The sequence below is a fragment of the Chelonoidis abingdonii genome, chromosome 2, assembly GCF_003597395.2.
Source record: "Chelonoidis abingdonii isolate Lonesome George chromosome 2, CheloAbing_2.0, whole genome shotgun sequence".
Taxonomy (NCBI): domain Eukaryota; kingdom Metazoa; phylum Chordata; order Testudines; family Testudinidae; genus Chelonoidis; species Chelonoidis abingdonii.
The window spans coordinates 111,126,612-111,147,390 of NC_133770.1; positions in this window are offsets into that span (position 1 = coordinate 111,126,612).

Genomic DNA, 20,779 nt, shown 5'->3' on the forward strand with positions numbered 1-20,779 from the left:
CACATTAAAATGCAGTGATTGTGTAACAAATCCATGACCACCTGTGACTTCATGGAGTTTCACATCAGCAACAAAGATGCTTGTATTCCAAAGAACAAGGAATAAACAGTTGAACATTTCTGAATCTATCTAGTATAGGGTACAGTTGTATTAATTTAAATGGAATATATGGTGTCATAAATAGATAGCTAAGGGTAATGTTTCTTTTACCTGTAAAGGGTTAACAAGGGGAACCAAACACCTGACCAGAGGACCAATCAGGAAGGGATTTTCAGAAGTGAGGGAGGAGATACTTCTGGGCTTGTGTTTGCTTTGTTTCTATTCTATCTTGTTTCCTCTCGGCCTATGAGGGAAGAGCTTTTTTTTCTATCTCTCAAGCTTCTTTCTACACTTTCTGTCCCAATTTGTGAGTAACAAGAAAGCAATAGGTTTATATTGTATTTTGTTACATGTGTGGAGTTGCTGGAATGTTTAAATTGTATCTCTTTTGAATAAGGCTGTTTATTCATATTTTTTCTTTTAAGCAATGACTCTGTATAATTGTACACCTTGATACAGAAAGAATATATTATGTCTTTTCTTTCTTTTTTATATAAAGCTTTCTTTTTAAAACTTGTTTGAGGTTTTTTCTCTGGTTAGTGCTAAGGAACGAAGGGAGGGGAATCTCTTTGTGTTAGCTTGACTGGGTTGAATGCATAGCCTAAGGGGAGAAGGAAGGGGAAGGTAAAGTGCCCTCTCTGTTTGCATTCAGGAGTTTAAGTACAGTATCACCCAGGATAACCCAGGGAGGGAGAGCTGGGGATGAGATAAAGAGGAGACAAGGGGAGGAGGTTGTTTTCCCTTTGGGGTGAGACTCAGAGTTTCTGAGTCTTGGGGTCCCCCAGAGAAGATTTTGGGAGACCAGGAGTTTATCAGGTACTCAGAACCCTGATTGGTGGCAGAGAGATAAGATCCAAGCTGGTAATTAAGCTTGGAGGTTTCATGCTAAGCACCCAGATTTTGGACGCTAAGGTCCACATTTGGGACAGAGGCTTACGACATATGGGCCCAAAGAGTCAAAGGTGTAAACATGACTCTGAAATGATCCAACATCAAATAATTTTAGACCTCAGACTCCTTAGTACCATGGCAAACTCCATTACAGATCCTTTTATCCTTGTAGAACAAAAGGAAAAACAGTTAATGCATGTGAAATGTAATGCAGTAATTAAGGTTTTCATTTTAATAACATAGATTCATAGACTCCAGGACTGGAAGGGACCATCGAGTCCAGTCCCCTGCCCTCATGGCCAGGGGTGGCTCTAGGGATTTCGCCGCCCCAAGCACGGCAGGCAGGCTGCCTCCAGCGGCTTGCCTGCGGAGGGTCCACAGGTCCTGCAGCTTTGGCGGACCTCCCACAGGCATGCCTGCGGGAGGTTCTCCCAAGCCGCGGGGCCAGCGGACCCTCTGCAGGCGAGCCGCGGAAGGCATCCTGCTTGCTGCGTGGTGCCGGCAGAGCACCCCCTGCGGCTTGTCTTCCCAAGCATGCGCTTGGCGTGCTGGGGCCTGGAGCCGCCCCTGCTCATGGCAGGACCAAATACTGTCTAGACAATCCCTGATAGACATTTATCCAACCTACTTTTAAATATCTCCAGAGATGGAGATTCCACAACCTCCCTAGGCAGTTTATTCCAATGTTTAACTACCCTGACAGTTAGGAACTTTTTCCTAATGTCCATCCCTTCCTCTCTTCCTGTTTAGTTAGAGGGGAAACAACTAAAGGAAACATCTTATTCTTAAACCGTCTTTTAAATGATATTAAAGAAGTTAATAACTGTCCCTTTTTGGAGAAAGAAGAAGTTAGTTGAAATGGGCTCAATCTGCTGTTGCTGCTGCTGTTCCTAAAGTCCAGTACCATTTCCTGAAAATAGGACAAACACACATACAAGGGGAAAGAAGAGAACAGCAAAGATAGACATGCAGCTTCAGTCTCTGGTGTAGACTTTCACTTGCAACCTTACTGCTGCAGGGCCTAATTAATGCTGGCCATCTCGGGGAGCAGAGAAGTGCGGAGCCAGGGAATGCAGGGATCCTGCACAGCTGACCAGGAGCCACCTGAGGTAAGCGCTTCCTGGCCGGAGCCTGCACCTCCTGCACCTCAACCTCCTGTCCCATGTCTGGCCCCACCCCGAGCCCACTCTCCCAGCTGGAGCTGCATCCCCACCTACACCGCAATCCCCTGCCCTAGCCCTGAGCCCACTCCCCCACTCCAAACCCCCAGGGGCCTCACAAAACCTAATAGCCCCAGGCTCACAGGAGAGTTAATCCATCCCTGCACTGCTATAAAAACCGGGACTGCATACTGTCAGCCACTCTATCATCTAGCAAACTTGTATCAGTGTCAGGCTGTTTAGGGCATTGATTTTAGCTGCCTCTTGCCAGTGACTGACTTGGAGAAATATTGTAAATTATAGAGTCCTGGGTGGCTAAGCCACAATTTATTAGCTAGAAAGCAAAAAGAGAGGGATAGGAAGGAGGAGAAATAAGATGGGGAAGGAAAAGGTATATGTAAGGGTATGTCTACACTACCCGCCAGATCAGCGGGTACTGATCAATCTATCGGGGATCGATGTATTGCATCTCATCTAGACTTGATACATTAGTCCCTGAACGCACTCCCCATCAACTCCGGAACTCCACTAGGGAGAGAAACGGAAGAGGAGTTGACGGGGGAGCTGCAGCCGTCGATCCTGCACCGCAAGGATGCAAAGTAAGTGCTTCTAAGTCGATCTAAGATACGTCGACTTCAGTTACTTGATTCTCATAGCTGAAGTTGTGTATCTTAGATCGATTCCCCCCCACACCAGTGTAGACCAGGCCTAAGAGAGAAAGAACTACAACATCCTGCTTGGTGTTTGGGATTCAACTGTTGCCAGCTGAGCTGGTGATTTCATCTAACTCCCTCTCTTCTTTGGCCTGATCTTGTTAGGACATCTCTCAGGACTGAGATGGAGGTCCAGGGTCCCAGGAGATGAGGAGGGTAGCAGCCATGATGGTGAAGCTCACTCCGGGTCTAATTTTTCCCCAAAGTCTCTTTCTTTAAGGACCCTAAAAAGGATTAATTGGTGAAATAACCCAGCCTCCTCATTATTTTGTCTTCCAACTAGGCTTAATATCTGACACATAGGTTTTGATCCATTAATTTCTGCTACCCCTCCCCCCCACACACACTCGTCTTGTTTATCAGGCATGATCTTAGCACAGTCTTTAAGTTATATCAGTAGGCCTTTTTGTTTAGATTAATTCTGTCTTTTTGTCTCCTTTTTGCACTTTTTCCATCAGCTTGGACTGTTACAGCTTATGGTGATGCTCTGAACTTTTATCAGCTTTTCACAGTTGAACTCATAATTAGGATCAATTTGATGCACTGGCCCAGAACAAAACTCTCTCTATTAGGAAATAGGATGCACCCAGAGAAGAGATCGTGTTAATCTGTAAGGAGTCAGTTTTTGGCAAGGAGTCTGTCCCTGGATAGAGAGAGAGAGGCAACAGACTGTTCCTGGGGACAGGGCAGAAGTTTCTGCCGAAGAGGGTTGCCAGTGTGTTGTTTGTAATGACCCCTGCTTCGAAAAGCAGGACTTCAGTACATTTTGTAACGTTTTGTAAGTTAACACATTTCAGTAAGAAAATACCTGACTGTGGGTGTGTCATCAATTGCTGCTGAAAAAAGGAAATCGACCTGCAGAGCTGCACCCACCCCAAATCTGCTTCTCCTCAACAAAGGAGGTCCTAGTAATGTGTGCAGCATACAGTACTTGGCTTCTGTCAGAGAGAGAGAAAGGGGACACTTCAACACTTTGACTTACACGTGAAAGTTTTGCTCTCATCATATACGCTGCGTAAATATCTCAAAGTTCTGTTCTGTGTGTGTGTGTGTGTGTGTGTTAGTAGGAGGAAAATTGCCATTAAAGGTAGTTATGTCTGTATATCAAGAAATGCATAGAGCCCTCCAAACTGGAATACTTTCAGGTGCACAGATCAATTAGCCTGTCATATAACTTCAACGGGAAAAAAGTAAGAATAGCAATTGCAGGCCCAGCTCTTTTGTAAATGTAACATTTTTCACTGTTCCCTTTCTTCTTTTTATGATTGAATTATGGATGCTTAGGGATAAGAAAAAAACTACTAAAGTCTTCTTTTATTGCAGCTTTCCTGTTGACATAATCAAGAAACAATGCAGTTGACTTGGATCATGTACAATTTTAATTACCAGGAATGCTTTTAGAATTATTTACATTAGCCATGTACATTTTCATTTGGCTGCATCTTCCCAGATTTTCACATCCTTCTCTAATATCCTTTCACATGCATGAGAGCAATCCCATAGTGTTTGAGTTGCTCTGCTTTATTGTTAGCTGCATTATTTGTTCAATTATTTATTTCTCCTTAGGAACATAGTGCCACATGAGTGCATGCTGCTTTACAGGGAGGTGGTGCGGGGTGGGGGGCACAAAGGGAGACAGATGAATATTTAAATACAAAGACAACCTGTATTCTGGGGAGGAAAATGTTTCAGAGGTCTGTTTGGAAATTAGAGATATACATTACCTATGTAGACCCAAGTGCAGCAGAGCATTTAGATACATGCATAACCTGAAGCACATGCTTAAGTCCCACTGAAGTCAGTGGGGCTTTATTATTGAATCGGGGCCACTGCCATCTAGCAGTCTTTTTGCCAGTGCAGATTTATTCCTTAGCATATGGCATTCTCAAGTGATTTGTGCATTTGCTAGCTTACTTTTTCAAACCATAGGACTTCCACCTCTCCCCTTAGGAGAGTAGGGCATGCAGCACTGTAGGGCCCTGAATACAGGTTGGGATCACCAGGCACCACTCTAGTATCAGAAATTATCGATATTTTCTTTGCCTTTTGCAATTTCTCATGGTGCTAAAGGGAGAATTGGAAGTAGCTTGGATGGGCTTCAGAGGTACAGATAGACAATGGACAAATAGGACATGGATTGTGTAAGGGCCTTCACTGACTGTGAAGTGCAGGGATGATTGGTGGGTGCTAAGGAAGATTAGAATGTGCTGGTGATGGGCCAGCAGATTATTTCAGAGATGGGTATGTTTTTGGAGGAGTTGATATAGCAACCTATTCAGGAGGTATAACGAAAGAGAACTGGAACTTGAAGGTGTGGTTATAATTTGATAGATAGTCAGATAGTAGATGATGAGGACCATGTACCTAGGTAAGTAGGCACTCAGAGCTAGAGTCACAAAGGTACTCAAGCAGCTAACCGCCTCTTTACGCACAACATAGAGACAGCAAAAGGCATATCTCTGATACCCGGGCAAGTCCCTGGGAAAGTTTAAAATCTCTGCTCCAAAGTATTGAGACAGTAAAACTTCTCAATTAAATGGTTTTAAGAAGTTTTTCAATATGAGCACAACAGTGTTTTTTTTCCCCCCTTAATCTTGGTCTTGGAAATGGCCAAAGTTTTTTTGCTAAAACATTCTAAAAAAGTTCAGCCTGAGGCAGACAAACTGCATGGAAGATTTCAACTTAAACATTTTTTTGGTAAAGTTTATAAACAGCTCAAAACAGGGTCTTATAATGAAAACCACATGAGAAAAGATGAATGGAACAACAGGACATTGATTGCATTCCAAGTTAAGGGAAACCAGCAAACAAAACTGATAAGACAACAGAATGCAAAATTTCCAGGTGAGCTTTTAAATTAAATTTAATAAAATGGTTCTGTATGGCAACTAAATACCAACAGATTTTTGAAAGTCAAAAAAGGACTGACGGGGAAGATGAAACCTGAAATGTTGCCTGGACAGGGACCGGACTATTTGATTACCTTTTAGTTGTAAGCAGTTATGACACTCCTGATATTTAATCTTCTCTGCTCCATTACATATAGTCTCCATGGAATTGCATCTCAATTAACATTATAAAGATTTTCTTTTACACTTTATACATTTCCACAAGCCCACACACTGTTTTCATGTCTGGGTGTGTTGGGGATGGGGAAGAGTGGTGGCGGCTTTATATCAGCTTTATACATTAAGATTTAATGAAAAGAATGTCTGAAAATGGATCATTTTCTTAAAAACTGATCAGTTTCTTCAGGCACCTCCCATGTGACAAAGTGGTCTCTTCTAAAGAAGAAAGTTACAGTACATTCTCCAAAACAAAAGGGTTCTATTATTCCTGGTAGAGCGGCACACAGCAGCAGAACTCTACATAGGTGAACAGGTGAGTGGAGGGCATTGAGAGCATTTATTGAAGGGCTTGGGTGTAGTTGTATTCCCTGCATAAAGGGTAGGGAGATATCACATAGAGGCAAAGGCTTAGCCCCATCAGACAGTGTGGATCTGTAATCTCGTGAGGGATGGTGCAGTGCGCACGCTACTTCTGTGGTCCCAGGAGCTCGGGAAGCATCATGTCTGTCTGAGGTGACATTGCTGGCATGAGGTACCTCAGAACCCCCCCCAGAATGCACTGAATGTATTGACCTGAGTTGTGAGGGGTAATCTCTGATTTGACTGAACATCTAATGCACGCTATCACTGCAATAATAGCAGAAATTAGAGAAGTCCATATTCCTGCCAACTAATTCATCCCTCTACCTGTAAGGGATTGTTCTGCAGAGTATATTTGTTAATCATTTATCCAGTGTAGTTTAAAATGATTCAAGTGATGGTGCATTCACACAGAGATAAAGTTGCTGGGAGAAGATATGTCCAGCTGGGTTCACCCACAACATCCAGATCAATTTTTTCCTTGTGCTCAGTTCAGGAGTTGGGGTTGTGGAGGGAGGATTACAACTGAGGATGGGTGTTACCTGCACATCAACACTTTATAGGCACCAGCTCAGTTTTAACGTGGGAAGTAATCTGATTGACAAATATCTATTTACTGTCAGAATGCTTGATAAGCTTACTGCACAGGCTAATTGGGTCCCAAGACTCCACTAAGGATTGATTTATGGTTAGAAGCGGGACCTTGATTACATTCTCTTGCTGATCTCCTCCTTTTTTTACTAGCTTAAAGCAAAATTCTCCTCTCAGCTCAGCACAGCAATACTCAGCTTCAGTATACTGCTCACTAGCACTGTTGACTGGACTAAAGATAACTCTTTGCATAGAATTGCTCTAGCAAACATTGGATGTCATGCTGGAAAAACAACAGTGGAGAATAAAAAAAATACAGAATGAACTTCAGCATCACACAGCTGGAAAAATATCAACTTTGACCACAAGAAAACTCTTAGTGTGACAGAACTGAAGTATTTTGGAGGGAGATGGAAGATTTTGTAAAAACAAGCAGATGATTCAGAATCCTAGTTTTGCAGTAGTTATTCCTGAGCTAATAGAGGATTTAAACCTCATATGGCAGGTATCATCAGTGGGTATTATATGTAGTCTTCTAAGTTTTGTAGTGTCAGAGCAAGTTTTTATTCTTTGAAGAATGCTTGTGGTGTTAATATTTGGTTAAACGAGGTTCTGGGTAGAGGACACTGCGCAAGTGGCCAAAGAACTTTCATCCTGACTGGAGTATGTTCTTGATCCAGAGTTGCTTCCAGAGAGCCAGGAGACGGTGTTGGGCTAAGATTTCTAGAAGAAGGGATTGCCCTGCATGCTATTTGACTGCCTCTACTCCAGAACTGGTATATCTATATAAATAAAGCAAGGGACAATTAGAATGTTCAAGATTCTGAATCACTGATTTCTTCTCCACTGGAAAGCAAAGATGCAAGGCCTCAAACGTCTCCTTCTGCTCAGTAGAGGGGAAATACTGGTGGCAGAACAGGACACTAGTATCAGAATCAGGGACGAGAAGCTCATTAGAATTGTTCTACTAAAAATCAAACTTGCGAGGAAGACAGCTAAGGGTAAGTAAAGAAAAACATGAAATGGGGGTGAAATGGAATAGAAAGCATCAAAGAAAGCACGATTTAAACTGATTAACTTTCAAATGTCACACAGTTTCCATATCAAGTCGTCTACTTTTGCAAACATTAAAAATGCATAGTCTGATCAGTGTAGAAATTAGGGTACATATAAAAATACATGGTGAGTCTGATTGTGCTCCCATTTCTGTAGATTGGAGTCTGGCTGTTAACCTTGGAGGGTGAATGGTGGGTTCTGGAATGTGATAAAGCTAAAGCTATTTGAGATTATGCCTTCCATACACAAGCGCAACTGCTGAAGATGCAGCCTACTCCCATTGTGGTATCATTGGGATGAGTATTAAGCAGATGGGGAGGGGGCAAGGGAAATGAAATAATGTGTTTTTAAAATTGCTAGAGAAGAGAATATACTAAATAAAGCCTTCCCATGCAAGTTACTCCATGCAGGTGGATGTGGGCACCTATGCATGGCCCTATTGATGTCCGTGGGGCTCTGTGATCTATCCAGGTTGCTTAATGTGAAGGATCAGGGCATAATACATATAATTGGACCATAGAAAATGCCACATGGTTCCTACTGAGAAGAGGCATATAAGGCCTCATCATATAAAGTGTTCAGCCTTTTCCAGGATCAAGCCACTAGTGCCTTATGCTACAGCCATTGATTTTATTGCAAGTTTTCTCATAGATTTTTCTTTGACGCAGCTTCAGGTTCTGAGTTAGGAGACAGCATGACTCATTTCAAGTAGTTTTATACAGCCTGTTGTGGAATGGCACAAAGGGCGAAGCAATTGTATTGGACAATGTGTGACATGAAGAGAAGGGCTCAGGGCTTCCCTGGGCAGTGGCAATAATTCTCCATAGAAGTATGACCAGCACTCCTGATTCATGGATGTTTTCTCCCAGATGACTCTGACACCAAGACCTGTGATTGTTCCTCAGTGACAGTTTGATTGATTCCCTTCTAACACACACACATTCTCTCTCACACACACACCCACATCCGTGGGTCACCCTCTGAAAGATTCACTGGAAGTTGATTTTTTGGTTATGTCTGAACGTTGCATTATCTGAACTGCTTCTAATAAGATGTAGTATCAGGCTCATCGTGGCGCAGAATCATCTGCTGTGCCCATAGCTGAAGAAGCACCTGCTGTGCTAGCCATTCTTCATGAAAGAGATAGACCCTCACTGTTACAGCAGATCTGCCATAGCACGCGCATTTCACTCCCTCATCATGCCTCGGTAATTACTGTTGTGTGTCTAAGTCCCGTACAAGCTGTGAGATCTTGAACTAAGGATCTGGGAGAGTTATAAGAATATTACTAACTGGAATTAATGCTCTAGTTAACTCTCTGTCTCACTGCAACCAGTTATGCATTCTTATCAGATGGCTGCTAGAGCCATATGTCACATCATTTGTATTCATTTTCACTTAATTGATCATAACGTTAACTTACAACCTGCTGCTTATAACCTGCTGTAGGTGATGCTGTAGAAATGGTGTCCTATAACATAAAGCATTACTCTCCCTTGTCTTCTGAGAGGACACATGACCTCAGATTGCCTGGCTTGGTTCTCTGACCTGAGAAATCTATTTACACTATTGGAAAAGGACATTTCAAGCCCTGAAACTGGCAAATATAGATATCTTTGAAAATGAAAACATATTCCAAACTTATCTTTGAAAGGTTAATAATCATGACAACTGCTAATGCCTATGTCATACCTTTTCATCTCCAAGCGCTTAATAAAATATAATAATGCCAATTCGGGTCTTCATCTTACCGAGCCTAATAACACCTTTAGGTATTTAAGGAGGATGACACTGCCTTGATTATATAGCATTGGTTCAACTACTTTTGAGTTGCAGTTTCTCTCTCACTATCCCTATTTCGCCTGTAACCTTACTTTTCTCAGATTTCTCCATGCCCATTAGATCTTACCTTGTAAAGCCTGCCTTATTAAAAAAGTTTCTTATCATTTTAACTTACTTCATCTCCCTTACTATAGGAACTGTGTAGTCAGTTTTGTGGCTGCAATATGCATCTAGAAAAGGGAGGACTGGCCTCTGACCTTTTTAAAATGGACCTTACTGTAAATAGGTTCCACTATAAAGTAGAAAAGTTCAGCAGAATGTATCCACACTAAAAACTAAAATCAACGCAATTTAAAATGCTTTCTACTCTCTTTCCTTGGTAGGGTGACCACATCCTTTATTTCAAGGGACTATCCTTCATGTCACTAGTTTGTCTCTTAGTTGATCATCCTGTATTTTAAGGCGTATTGAAACATATTAAACCTGATAATAAGTACCATTTAAAACACTAAATTGAAGCTTATGATAATTGCATTGTATACCTGACGGCAATAGAAATGTCCCCTTAGAGAAAAATACATGATATGCTAAAGGAAATAGTGTTTCCCTAATATATCCTTTAAAATAAAGTAGTGTCCCTTATTTTTCAAGTGATTTTTCCTTTTATTTTCATCCATCAAAGGCAGTCACCCTACCCTTTTGGTCTCTTTTCTGATCAACCATGTCACTTCAGGATCTGTGAACACAGAATCATATGCAGGGGAGTGGATCTATTACTCCATTCCAGGGCCGGCTCCAGGCACCAGCGGAGGAAGCACGTGCCTGGGGTGGCACATGCTAAGGGGCAGCATTCCGTCCATTCTTGGGGCAGCATAGTCCGAGTGGCTTTTTTTTTTCTTTGCTTCTGCAGTTTGGGCAGCAGTCCGAGCGTTTTTGGGGGTTTTTTGGCTTGGATTAGCAAAAATGGTAGAGCCAGCCCTGCTCCATTCCTCCTCTTCTTTCTCTCCACTCCCTTCCACTCACTCTGGCACATGGCCATTATTACATGCTTGGTTGCAAGGTCCAAGGATTCCATGTGTGTGAAGAGGGGGTGCAGCTCAAGTTACAATCGCTTCCTAAGTGATTCCACACTCTGTAATAAATCAAATAATTATTTACGTCTCATTTCCTCAGAAGTCAATAATTCTTTTGACTGCTGTACTTAAGTAGAATTGTAACTGGTAATAAATGATTTATGAACTTCACAATGTTTACTTACAATAATCAGACTGTGTGGGAAGCTGGTTCTGCACTGAGGTCTATGTGTGAGTTCCACAGCTGGGCAGAGCTCATTGAAGAACTGGATCCTTGGAGTCACTTCATTTTGAGCCTCAATTCTACTTCTTTGATTTTTAAATAGCATTGTACTGTCACAGTCCTTTCTTCAGTGAAATACTTGGCTCAGTGAGTCAACCTTTCAAAGAAACTCAATCTGAAATGAAGGACACAGTCCTTGATTTACCAAGGGGTGAAATGTAATCCAAGGATAGGGCTCTCCTATAATATTTTATGGATGATTTTTTTGTGTTTACAGTAAATGCTGTATATAAAGTGCTTCCTAGAAGCTGAAGAACACATTACCTCTGGCACTATCTCCTGGTAGATCAGCACAAGTCAAATCCACAGGTGTATTGTTTGTCACCTTTGGACACTGTTGGGTGGCTGCTTTTTTTTTTTGTTTTGTTTTTTTTCAGATGACTCGCTAAATTAATTTACTGAATTAAAAGGAAGGAAGCAGGTTATTAATTTAGTGTCTGATACAGATACCACTGCTGTGTTCCTCCTTCTCAAAGCAGCTTCACTGACTCAACTTCCAGTAAGAGAACAAGACAGTGGATCCTAACAGGTGTGAGGCCTAAAAATGATTAAAAAAAAATATTGGAAATGGACCAGCTCAAAATGTTGTGTGGTGATGGGGTGGGAGGGTGTATCCTGGCTTTTGGTTAGACACACTGTAGACATAGCAGTTAGCAGTGACATACAAATCTATATTCAAACAATCAAGATCTAGTCGCTGGACTGTATCAAGGAGGACTATGTCAGACTGGGGAAGATGCTCAAGGAAATCGAGGCTCAGGTGATCTTCAGTGGGATTCTGCTGGTTCCTAGAGCGGGGCGACGAAGGAGCGACAAGATTATGATGATTAACAGATGGCTCAGGCAGTGGTGCTATAAGGAGGGCTTTGGGATGTACGGTCATTGGGAAGCGTTTACGGACAGACGACTGTTCGCTCGGGATGGACTTCATCTAAGCAAGGAGGGAAATAGACTTCTAGGATGGAGGCTCGCCGACCTCATTAAGAGAGCTTTAAACTAGGAAGTTGGGGGAGATGGTTGGGAGATGTTCAGGAGATCTCCACGCCGGAATTTAACCTGGAGAGGGAAGTAACAAAGTGAGAGGGGATACCCTTGTGGACCGAAGAATTGACCCAAGGAGAAAAGCGGAGTTGAAACTAGACTAACGGGTGATGCTGGTGGTAGAATGGTCTGTGCACGACGGGGGAAAGAATGTCACTGACGCCAAACGCCAAAAATTAAAATGTCTGTACACTAATGCGAGGAGCCTAGGGACAAGATGGAGGAACTGGAGCTACTGGTGCAGGAAGTGAAACCGGATATTATAGGGATAACAGAAACCTGGTGGAATAGTACTCATGACTGGAGTACGGGTATTGAAGGCTATGTGCTGTTTAGAAAAAGACAGGAAGAAAGGCAAAGGTGGTGGAGTAGCCTTGTACATCAATGATGAGGTGAACTGTAATGAAATAAGAAGTGATGGAATGGATAAGACGGAGTCTGTCTGGGTAAAAATCACGCTGGGTAAAAAAGCTACTAGAGCTTCCCCTGAGATAGTGCTTGGGGGTGTGCTACAGACCGCCGGGATCTGATTTGATATGGATAGAGACCTCTTTAATGTCTTTAATGAAGTAAACACAAAGGGGAAATGTGTGATTATGGGAGACTTCAACTTCCCGATATAGACTGGAGGACGAGTGCTTGCAAGAATAATAGGGGTCAGATTTTTTCTGGATGTGATAGCGGATGGATTTCTTCATCAAGTAGTTGAAGTACCTACGAGAGGGGATGCCATTTTAGATTTGGTTTTGGTGAGCAGTGAGGACCTCGTAGAAGAAATGGTGGTAGGGGACAACCTTGGTTCGAGTGATCATGAGCTGATTCAATTCAAATAGATGGAAGGATAAACAAACGTAGATCTGGGATTAGGGTTTTCGACTTCTCGAGGGCTAATTTTAAAGAGTTAAGGAAATTAGTTAGGGAAGTGGATTGGACGGAGGAACTTGTGGATTTAAATGCGGAGGAGGCCTGGAATTACTTTAAGTCGCAGCTGCGGAAACTGTCGGAAGCCTGCATCCCAAGAAAGGGGAAAAAACCATGGGCAGGAGTTGTAGGCCAAGCTGGATGAGCAAGCAACTCAGAGAGGGGATTAGGAAAAAGCAGAAAGCTTACAGGGAGTGGAAGAAAGGCGGGATTAGCAAGGGAGCTACCTTAGTGAGGTCAGAACATGTGTAGGGATAAAGTGAGGAAAGGCTAAAAGCCGCGTAGAACTGGACCTTGCAAAGGGAATCAAAACCAATAGTAAAAAAGGTTCTACAGCCACATAAATAAGAAGAAAACAAAGAAAGAAGAAGTGGGCCGCTATACACTGAGGATGGAACGGAGTTAAGGATAACTAGGCATGGCCCAATATCTAAATAAGTACTTTGCCTCGGTCTTTAATAAGACTAGTGAGGAGTTTAAGGGTGATGGGAGGGATGATAAACGGGAATGTGGATATGGAGGTGGATATTACCGCATCTGAGGTAGAGGCCAAACTTGAACAGCTTAATGGGACAAATCGGAGGGCCCGGACAATCTCCATCCGAGGATATTAAAGGAACTGGCGCGTGAAATTGCGAGCCGTTAGCGAGAATTTTTAAGCAATCGGTAAACTCGGGGTTGTGCCGTACGACTGGAGAATTGCTAACGTAGTTCCTATTTTTAAGAAAGGGAATAAAAGTGATCCGGGTAATTATATAGGCGGTTAGCTTGACGTCTGTAGTGTGTAAGGTCTTGGAAAAAATTTTAAGGGAGAAAGCATTAAGGACATTGAGGTAAATGGTAATTGGGACAAATCTGCAACTGGATTTACTAAAGGTAGATCGTGCCAAACCAACCTGATCTCCTTCTTTGAGAAGGTGAACGGATACTAGACAAAGGAAATCGGTAGATCTAATTTACCTCGTTCAAGTAGGCGTTTGAACCGGTCCGCATGGTGGAACTGTTAGTTTAAATGGAAAAAGATGGGGATGAATTGAAATTGTAAGGTGGATAAGAACTGGTTAAAGGGGACTCCAAGCGGGTCGTACCTAGAAGGGTGAATTGTCAGCTGAGTCCCTCAAGGATCGTTTTTGGGATCCGATCTTATTAACCTTTTTGTTACTTTTGAACCCTGGGCCACCCAAAAGAAGCGGAATGTGCTAATAAAGTTTGCGGATGACACGAAACTGGGGGTATTGCTAACACGGAAAGACCGAGATACTATTCCCAAAGGAAAAGAATTCTTGGGAAAAAAAAAAAACCACCTTAGGGGTTAACCCTGGCAAAAGTAATAGGTAATAGATGAAATAATAATAGTGAAAAGTTGCAAGGTCATGCACTTTAGGGATTAATAATAAGAATTTAGTATACGTTGGGGACGCATCAGTTGGAAGCGACGGAGGAGGAGAAGACTTGGGTATTGGTTGATAGCAGGCATGACTAGAGCCCCATGTTGATATGTGTTAAAAAAAAGCAAATGCGGTTTATAGGATGCATTCAGGCGAGGTATTTCTCAGCAAGGCGAGAAGAGTGTTTGCGTTAATATACGGCGCTGGTGAGACCCACCTGGAATATTTGTGTGCCAGTTCTGGTTCCCATGTTAAGAAGGGATGAATTCAAACTGGAACAGGTTCAGAGGGGCTACTAGATGATCGAGGAATTGGAAAACTGCCTTAGAAGGAGACTCAAAGGCTTTGGATTGTTTACCTGGCACAAAGAAAGCTCGTGGGGATCTGCTTGCTCTATAAAAAATATCGGGCGGATAAACGTTAGAGGGAGGAGAATTATTTATAACTTAAGTACTAAGTAGCACGAGGTACGAATGGTACAAACTGGATATTAGGAAGTTTAGACTTGAATATAGACAAAGTTTTCTAACGCATAGGGGAGTGAAGATTCTGGAACAGCTCTTCCGAGGGAAGGTAGTGGGGGCAAAAGAACTTATCTGGCTTTAAAGATTAACTGATAAGTTATGGAGAGGGGATGTATGATGGATATTATTTGGCAATTGATCTTGTGATCTATCGCAGATAAGTCTGCTCATGGTCATTGAGGGGATGTATGGATGCGGATGGGAACTGAGTTACTGAGAGAATTTTCTTGGGTGCTGGCTGGTGAGTTGTGCCCCATTTCAGGGTTTAGCTGATCGCCCTATTTAGGTCGGAAAGCATTTTTCCTCCAGGCGGATTGGGCAGAAGGCCCCTTGGAGGTTTTTCGCCTTCCTCTGCAGCGTGGGGCATGGCGTGCTGCTGGTGGATCTCTGCAGCTATGAGGCTTCAAATCACAAATTTTAGGATTTACAAAGTAACTCATGCATGGGTAGGGGTTGTTATAAAAGTGGTATGGATAGTGGTTTTGTGGCTGCTTGTGCAGGAGGTCAGATAGATGATCATATTGGTCCTTCTGAAACCTGAGTCTATGATGTCCTACTGAGATCAGGAGATAGGCAACTATGGCAAGGGTGCCGAAGGCGACACACAGCTGATTTTCAGTGGCTCTCACTCTGCCCAAGTCCGGCCACCAGGTCCGGTGGCTCTGAATTTAATTTAATTTAAATTAAGCTTCTTAAATATCTTAAAACTTATTTACTTTACGTACAAATAATAGTTAGTTCATATTATAGGACTTATACGAAAGAGACCTTCTAAAAGTGTTAAAATGTATTACTGGCATGTGAAACCTTAAATTAGAGTGACTAAATGAAAACTCGGCACAGCACTTCTGAAAGGTTGCTGACCCCTGGTCTAGAAGTATTTAGACACTGGATTTTGTCTGTGTCAACCTCTAATAGACAATATGAATGGAAAAAATCAACAGAACCTGCATATTTCCTTAATTCCAGAAAGTATAGGAGATATGATCACATTCTTTGCATTTTACAGTGGTTACTTAAACAAACTCTCAAGTTTTAAATGTTCTGGCTTTTAGTGTAATCTCTGAATCTCCCATATGTTTTTGTTACAGAGTATATAGTAGGTAGTCATGCAATCTTTTCAGTATATATATTGGCCTTTAATGGACTTTTCTTAGAAAAATATTCTCCTTGTTTTGCTCAAATTAAAAGTAGTTTTATATTTCTAAAATCTTTCTCTCATTGTTCCTTGTGAGGTGTGTGCTTTCCTTAGCTTACTATGCTAGAACCGTAAAACATCCTATTTCTTTCTCTTTTGTTTTCTTTTTCAAATCAACGAAAAATTGAGGACTGGGTTGTTGACAAAGATCAGCCTGACAGAAATTGATTAGTTCAAAACAGGAATTAATTCAAGCAAAGTTTATGGCCTGTGTTATGCAGCAGGTCAGACTATATGATCACAATGATCCCTTCTAGCTTTATGAACCTATAAAATGTTTTCATTAGCAGAGTCGTTTTAAGTACACATCATCTACTAACTGTGACTGAGATCTTCAGTGTGTCAAAATAAATGTCGGTTTACGGGCACCATGTGTCCATATTTTTCAATGGAAAATTCTCAACGACCTTATGCAACTAGCTTCCTTTCCACTTTGTGCTGTACAAAGCACAGTGGGTAGCAAAGTTGATGGTGTCCCACACTGTCTAGGATTTGACATACTTGGATCATATAATCTTTGTTTTATAGCACATCACACCATTCTTTGGGCTGTACTGTGAATCGAAATATTGCACCAGCCCTCTTCCTGGGCTCACATTAGAAAAGATCAACAAACCTGAAATGGAAGAAAATGAATGTGTACTAAAGATATTCCATTAAAAAATAGAGTAAAGGAGAACAATTTTTTACAGCACTGTGACCGGAGTCCAAGAGGCGCCACATGTATATTGCTTAAATCAGGGCAAACTGCAAAGAATGGGGCAGACAATCCTCAGAGCTAGTAGTCATTCTAACAGTTAGATCTACCCAGCTTGCAAAAAAACCCAACTTCCATAATACCTTGCTGGTTACCTAGAAGCCAAAACACAGTTCCCTTAAAGCAACCAGCACTGGGTTTCCACCCTGACACCAAATCAAATATGGTGGAGGATTACTGAAAATCTTAGTTATCATATCAGTTCTACCAATCCAAAAGGATCAAGCACATTATCTCCCAGGTTAATGAATATTTCAGATCTTACTCAAATGCATACTTACAGTCAATTCTTATCAACTAAACTAAAATGTATAAAAAAAAAAAGAAAAGAGAGAGAGTATGGGTTAAAAGATCACTGCACATACAGACATGAGTACAGTTCTGAGATCAGTTTCATAGTAGAGATGGTGAGCTTTGTAGTTGCAAAGAGTTCTTTCAGAATTAGTCATATGTTATAATCCAATGTCTATATCCAGGATGATCCAGAAGGGACTGGAGATCTCAGTCTTATGACTCAGATTTCCCTGAATAAAGTATCAAGCAGATCTGAGATAAAAAGATCAGGTCCCAACCATTTTTATTAAGTTTTCTAGCAGTCTCTTGACCATACAGTCCTGGGTGAACAATAGGCTTTGAAGTAACCTTCTATTTCCTAAGCATCACTCATATTTAACTACATGGATTAACATAAAGTAATTTAATCCATTAAGCAGTTTGTGATAACCTTTGAAGAGATATATAGACAATGTCATTATTTCACCTAAGATTCATCTAAATGTTAATATTTCTTGAATCAATAGCTATTGTAATAGATGGGAACTGTCTGTTTACATGGATAACATCTAACAAGTTATAAGTAAATATAAAATTAGTATCATCTCTAATTCTCTAACAATACAGGTTTGCATTTCAAAGTCCTTTCTAACATGGAATGACCCTAATTATCACTTATATACTTTTCTAATACACCTCTACCCCGATATAACACTGTCCTTGGGAGCCAAAAAATGTTACTGCGTTATAGGTGAAACCGCGTTATATCGAATTTGCTTTGATCCATCGGAGTGCATTCCCCCCCCCCCACAGAGTGCTGCTTTACTGCTTTATATCCGTATTCATGTTATATTGGGTCGCATTATAGCGGGGTAGAGGTTTATGTTTCTAAACGCTGAATCTGGGTCATTTACCCTGCTAGTTGCATAACCCTTTCTGGCCCAGCATCAGAAGCACATCTGGTTTTTAAAACAAAATGGATATTTTTGCAAGGAGGCACTTCACTTTTCAGGACTTTTATCACCTGGATATATTTGCGTTATTGTACCAGTTCATCAAATTCATCTCCAGTGTTACAACTTGGGCCTGGTCTACACTACGCGTTTAAATCGATTTAAAGAGCGTTAAATCGATTTAATGCTGTACCCGTCCACACTACAACGCCCTTTATATCGATATAAAGGGCTCTTTAAATCGATTTCTGTACTCCACCCCGACGAGAGGAGTTAGCTGCTTAATTCGATATTGACATCATCGGATTAGGTTAGTGTGGACCGGAAATCGATTGTTATTGGCTCTCCGGGCGGTATCCCAAAGTGCACACTTGACCATCTGGACAGCAATCTGAAACTGCGGATGCAGTGGGCGTAAACAGGAAAGCCCCGCGAACTTTTGATTACATTTTCCTGTTTTGCCCAGCATGGGAGCCTGATCAGTACGGGTGGCGATGCAGTCTCAAATCAACAAAAGAGCTCCAGCATGGACCGTACGGGAGATACTAAGATCTGACCGCTGTATGGGAGACTAAACTTGGTGTATCAGAGCTCGTTACAGAACGCGAATGCAAAGCATTTGAAAAAAATCCAGGATACACCAGCGCTGTGTGAAAGGTACGGAAGCCAGAGACTCAAATGGACGCTTCATGATGGAGGGGTACTGAGTGACTCCAGCTATCCAAGTCACAGCAGTCTCTGAAAAGTATTTGCATTCTTTGCTGAGGCTCCCAATGTCTGTAAGGTTCAAACATCATGTTTGGCGTGGTTCAGGGAACAGCTCCTCATTTCTTCGCCTCCCCACCACGTGAAGAGAAAGGAAAGAAATCATTTCTTGACTCTACTTTCAATGTCACCCTAATCTGTACTGAATGCTGCTGGTGACCGATGCGCAGCAGTGAAGAGCAAGTATCCGATCCTCTCACCTCTCCCCCTCCCAGTGGTAGACGGTGCAAAGGACTAGTACCGTCCTCAGAATATCTAACATGTTTGACAATTCGAGGCAATATTGCTGGTTACTCCCAAGTAGAGGACAGAACGGTAATAACCAGCTTCATCATAGCAATGGGGGCTTCAGCCCTCTCCCTTTCCTGTGTAAAGAAAATATTCTGTACTGCCTGGACTGTCATAGCAGTCAGCACATGCTGGCTCCTCTCCCCCACACTGGCTTAATGTCCTGCCTGGACTATCATCGGGCGCCAGGAGGCTGCCTCCCCTCATTTTAATGTCATAAAACACTCATATTTCTTATTCCTGCATTCTTTATTACTTCATGACACAAATGGCAAAGGACAACTGCCATGGTATCCCAGGAAGGTTGGGGAGGAGGGAAGAACGGTGGGGTTGTTGCAGGGGCACCCCCTGTGAATACTGAACACGGAGCAAGCTGTGTTCTGTACACTGGTCCTCCTAATACACTTGCCACTTATTCTAGGCAGGACTGACTATATTTTGAAACCATAAGGGAGGATTGACTCAGTCCCAGTGATCAATCCCAATTTTGCTTTTGCATTGCTCCCCCGGCCGATTCCAAGCCAAGGGGACATCATGATAGGCAGCTGAGACAGTACAGAGGAGGAAGAGATAACCGTCATCTCATTGCCAAGTTTTCTCCCGGCAGTAGACGGTACAGAACGACCAGTAACCATCTCTGCTATCATTGCAAAGCAAGGGAATGCTGCTGTGTAGCGCTGGAGTATCGCCTCTCTGTCCGCGGCATCCAGTACACATACGGCTGCCGGAAAAAAAAAAAAGCTGAACTGGCTCCAGGTTGCCATGCTATGCGCGTCTGCCAGGGCAATCCAGGGAAAAACAGCGCGAAAAGATTGTCAGCTGATGTTTTCCCAGAGGAAGGAATGACTGAAGACATTTACCCAGAACCACCCACGACAATAATGATTCAACCCAGAATTCCAAAGGGGCGGGGGAGAATGACGGGAACTATGGATAGCTATGGAAAAGCTCCACAAATGCAACATCTCAGAAATCGACGTAGCCTCGACATGAGCACAATGCCGAATTACTGTGACTAGTGTGGCCGCATGAAATCGAATTTATAATATCAGTTTTATAAAACCGATTTTAGCTAATTCGATATTATCCCGTAGTGTAGACGTGGCCATAGCTCCACCACATTATGCTGTCCAATATTTCCACTGCATATGGAGAAAACTGGAAAGGAAGACTCCAGTATCATTCTCTGTGTACCCTGGGTAAATCAGCAGATGGTAGCCATAGCACTGCCGATTATGTCTATGTCCTTGACTTTTTCCATTGCATAAACAAGTTCTGTTTACTCAAACTGGCTAAAATGACCTAGAGTCTGGATGCATTTGTTGTTTCAATCAACTCCCTCAAATGTTATTGCCATCACAGAAGCATTTCTGACCCCCTACAGGTCTCTGACCCTGTAATGTGACTTGACTGGTAGCATCAAAATGGGATTAAATTGAAGCTACTGGATTTGCATGTTGAATTGTAACATACACATTTTGAATTCACATGCTATCAGTGTCAATAGGAAATTGATGTTACACACAGGATATGCAATGTGATTAGGACTCTTAATGGAGTATTTCTTTACAATTTTTTTTTTGTAGTTGTAGAAA